At 37.1% G+C, this 4907-nt stretch overlaps 1 protein-coding gene across 2 annotated transcripts in view; it reads left to right on the plus strand.

The window, feature by feature from the left end:
* Nucleotides 1-4356: 4356 nt before the first annotated feature.
* LOC135220692 (uncharacterized) overlaps nt 4357-4907 on the plus strand; it is a 38387-nt gene continuing 37836 nt past the window's right edge. Inside the window, exon 1 of one of the 2 annotated variants that reach the window (XM_064258073.1) lies at nt 4357-4494. The gene's annotated coding sequence lies outside the window, so the exon portion shown is untranslated. The remainder of the gene's footprint in view (nt 4495-4907) is intronic. The other variant, XM_064258074.1, reaches the window with a different exon arrangement.

Raw genomic sequence — 4907 nt, forward strand, 5'->3', positions numbered from 1 at the left:
AATTGCCCAGACCCTAATGTATCTAAAGGTCCCTCGAATATTTGTATAACAAAAGAGTAACAGACGTCTACTTAAAAATAATTTCCACTGAGTACCAGCAACAGCTACACCTGAAAACGAATGACGTGGGATTCAATTTCGGTCTACACCTGGGTTTATTACTGAGTTTCATCTGTGGCTGTATCTGGCAAGCATGGCTTCCACCTGTAACAGGTATTACCTTGGAGTCACAACCTAATACATATTTTGCTCTATGTATATATACCCATAAATATATATACATGTATGTATATATATATGTGTGTGTGTGTGTGTGAGCGCGCGCGCGTGTGTGTGACACACAGAACAGCTTCATATGTAGTTGTAATAACCAATGCTGTCTTAACCTCTTTCTCGAATTCCTCCCTGTTTTTGGACACGCTGGTTACTACAAAGCCTTAGGTCTAAATGCAAGAGTATGAAGAAACTCTGATGTCGCAACAGGAATCGAACCCGTGCAAATCCGGGTATTTGTTCATATTCCCGCATTTGGACCTCAGGCTTCATAGTGGCCAGCGAGTCCAAAGAGTGTGGGGAATTCGAAAAGTTAAGAGAACATTGTGGTTATTGCTATTAAGCATATGTGTATTTACTTACATTTTACTGCACATGAGCTGAATAAGGAAGTGCAATCATACTATGAAAATGAGGCTGAAGGATTGGTTCAGAGTAGGTATTGATTATGCAAACTCTAAGGTGACCTTATCTGATTATATTTACACTCACAAAATCAGATTAGAAAGAACTGAGAACACCCTATGGGTTTAAAGAACCCCATAACACAAATAGTAATCAGTAATGGATTACATCTTGAAGTAGATGAACAGGTGGCCGGTTTGTCCGGATATGTGGCACGTAGGAGACATAAAGGAGGTGAAGAAACCCGTAACAACATAAGACGAGAATCCAGAATCCACGGCGTCTCAATTGCAGTCTGTCATATAAGCAATTGGGATCTGATTATAACAAAAACAATTACGACACAATACAGGAATACTTCAGGAAAATTAAAAGGAAATTAAGTCAGAGGTTAAGAGTAAAAGAAGCATGTTCACTGGATAAACTTACCACACCTGCATTCATATTCTTTTTTAACTTAAGCACTCATAAATACAGTTCTTATTAGTAACAAGACACGACTCTTTCCATCACACATCTTATACTATGTCCGACAAAGGGTGTCGATATGTTAAACACTTCATTTTTCTTTCTTTTTTTTTTAATTCAAGTGTTGCTGCCGATGCTTAGACTATGACAAAAAGGTTAACATTTTAGGGGGACTGGGTTGTTTGTCTGCAGAGAGAAATGCTGGTTTCACATGATTCAAAACATTCTTTCATTGCCTGAAATAGCCATCTAGACGTTGGGCAACTTGATCTTGAACAAATTTCTTTGTATGTAGTTTGGCCGAGTCTGTGAACATATTAACATTTGCTGTTGACACGAGCCGTTGCTCGGAAATGGGGTGGTGGGGGGCAGGGGGCGGGGGAGACACGCCCTGTCCAACGGGGCATTTGTCCTAAGGTATAAGCACACAGACTCTTGGAAGAGATAAGATAAGATGAGTTGTGTCGATATCCTTGCTAAATGATTTCACACGTGATAGATGTAATAAGTGTGAAATCGTTTACTTCAATCCATTATCAGCTTTCTCCACATTGTATTTTTTTTTTTTTTTTTCACCTGGCATCTTGTGATGATTGCTACCAAGGTGAGCGACTGAGCGTGCATAGCACGATGTTCGATGAGGAATAAAACGGAGAAAATAAATAACTCTTCCGGCAGTCGCATTTGACGTTTGTTTGACTCCGTTACTAGGGCCAACTATACAACCCAAACTTCCAGCCTATTAAGGCCACTGTCACCCCCATTCCAGCATTGTCCTCACGCACAGAGACGCATAGCTTTACCCCCGTATAGAACAGACGTTTATACCTGCGAGCTATTTTTTACAGTCTTCTTCGCCTAGAAAAAAAAAAAAAAAAAAAAAAAAAAAATCAGCAATCTTCCTCCACCTCAAACGATGTCTCGCATCTGAATTAATAAAAAAAGGAAACACCGTATGATCTCTTGCACGTCAGGGTTAGACAGCAGCTCTGATTACTACAGAAAGCAGATTTCTGCTTATAGAAATGATCGAAATAGGTTTACAATGCTGATTTTATCGAGATAATTCACAATTATATTACTAATTATCACAAATTATGATCAAAATTTATGTAACTTCTGATAAAAACTTGTTATAGGAGATTTATTGTTGCAGGTTAATCATATTTTTGATTCAACGCCACAAGAAAACTAGAGCGCTCAGGCGAAAAATGACCATTAACCCTTAAGGCACCTGAAGGAAAGACGAAAATTTCATTCAATTTGTCTGTGTTAAATGTCTGCCACGGGGGTAGTGGTTTGATTTTGAGTTATAAGTTTCCTAGGGTCACGCATAAAATTTTGTCAAGTGGTTTGGATTTCCATAGCGCACAAACATACAAACATTTCCTTTAATATAGATATATATATATATATATATATATATATATATATATATATATATATATATATATATATATATATCATCAGGTATTTTATAATTTAAACTACCCAGTTAAGTCTGTTTGCCTGTCCTCCAGTATCTGTGATCTTTTGTTTACTTGCTGTCTTGTCTGGTTGTTTTGTGTAGGGAGGCGAGGTATCGTCGGTCCCTCTATTTTTATTTTTTTTTTGACAGACAGGTTTCACACTGCACTGCAAGCCAGTTCCCAAGGAGAGCCCAACAGTTCTCGGAGGAGAACTCAACAGCAGACCAGTCTTGAGTATTGCCTTGTATTGGTGATGGTAATGGCAGCAGAGGTTGTTCGCCCATGGTGTTGGTGGTGGCAATGGCAGCGACGGTAGCTTGTGAGCAGTGGAGGATCTTCACCTATGTAGTTCCCAAGGAAAAGATGGTATCAACATAGAAGTCTGCAATGGATGCTCTGGAGGATTTTGCTCCTAAGTGTGGGGCTCAGGTGTAGTCCCAGTTTTTCGGAAGAAGGTGTTTCTTCCAAGGCAGCTGTACGGCTTTGGTCGACATCGTAGTGTCTGATTGTCATCGTCGTGGTTCTTCAAGTGTTGTTGAATCTTTTGCAATTTCTTTATATTTACGCAGTGATAAGTTCCTCATTGGACGAGTGGTTTTTGCGCTCGGCTACCGATCTGGTGGTCCAAAGTTCAATTCTCAGCTCGGCCAGTGCGGTATCAGAGGAATATATTGCTGGTGAAAAAAAATGCATTTCTTGATATAATATGGTTCAGATCCCACAATAAGCTGTAGGTCCCGTTGCTAGGTGACCAATTGGTTCCTTGCCACGTAAAAATATCTAATGCTTCGAGCCAGCCTTAGGAGAGCTATTAATCAGCTCAGTGGTCTGGTAAAACTATTATAAACTTAACTTTTACTCTGATATTTATTGAGATTATTATGCTAAATATTTTGCGAGTCTTTGTATCTGTGCTGTAATGAGGTATGAAGGTTGAATCTTTTGTGCTTCTTGAGGGGGTCATCAATATGACAAGGTTATTTATGCTGCTGTGTATTATCATTTTTTTTGGTAATGAGCCAATTTTGCTCAGTTTTGGTTATTGTTGATGATTCACCATGCTGTGTGAGACCTGTTCTCATTGTCATTTGTATTATTGTACGAGATTGTGTTGCTCAGGTTATCTTGATCATTATGAATGAGCTCATGGTGTTGTGAGCTTATGTTGTTCAGGTAATTGTAAATGTGTATTTTTATCTATGTAAATACGTAAGGTTAAGGTACCCCATTATTTCTTTCAACATCCTTCTCCTTGAGTGTGCCATAGTCCCTTTCAGTCCACTCCTAGTCCCCATTGCCTAAGATCTAATTTTAAAGAACCTGACAGCCCCACAGAAAAGGGATTCGTAACTATATATATGTATATATATATATGTATTATATATATATATATATATATATATATATATATATGTATGTATGTTTATGTTAATATATTAATAACCCCATATATATATATAATATATATATATATATATATGTATATCTACTATACATATGTATATATATATGTATATATACATACATTATTATATATATATATAATATAGTATATATATAAATAATATATATGTACTATATACTATACATATAAAAAAAGCTACACATAGCTTCACCAAGGTAACAAACACAATTAACAATGGAATCGTACTATAGGTTACACATGTTTGAACCAACGGTGACGTGCGGTGTCACGCCGCCGGCTGGTCCCCGGTCACTATGCTTATCAGCCAGATGGAAGATACGATTCACGAACTTAGTAAGCGCCCGGGACCCGTGCTGTTCGCAGGTGAACCGTATCTATCTAGTAGCCTCGGAAACTGAAACGGTGGAAGGATCACACGCTTCGCTGTAGCAGAGCTGGGCGGGAGTAGCTTAGGTGAGGTGCTAGTTCTCTGGAGAACTTCCTTGTCACTCAAGTTTTTACAAGTTTGGTTAAGTCAGTAAGTTGCGGATGTGTAAGTCTTGAAGCATATTATTCACTGACATTATAAATCTAAATACCTGCGGCGTTTAGGTGAAGGAAAATAAAGTTTTGTAGTTAAATAACTTTGCAATAAGATTAACAAAAATGGGATGATATATAATATTCATCGTGCGTACATATATACACGTATGTAAATATATATACGCACATGTATATAAACATGTAAATATAGAATTTATATATATATATATATATATATGTGATATATATATATAATATATATAATATATATAGATATGTATGTATATAGACAGATATATGTACAATGAATGTATATACATAATTTAAACATATATGTATACATA

The sequence above is a fragment of the Macrobrachium nipponense genome, chromosome 2 (assembly GCF_015104395.2).
Source record: "Macrobrachium nipponense isolate FS-2020 chromosome 2, ASM1510439v2, whole genome shotgun sequence".
Lineage (NCBI taxonomy): Eukaryota > Metazoa > Arthropoda > Malacostraca > Decapoda > Palaemonidae > Macrobrachium > Macrobrachium nipponense.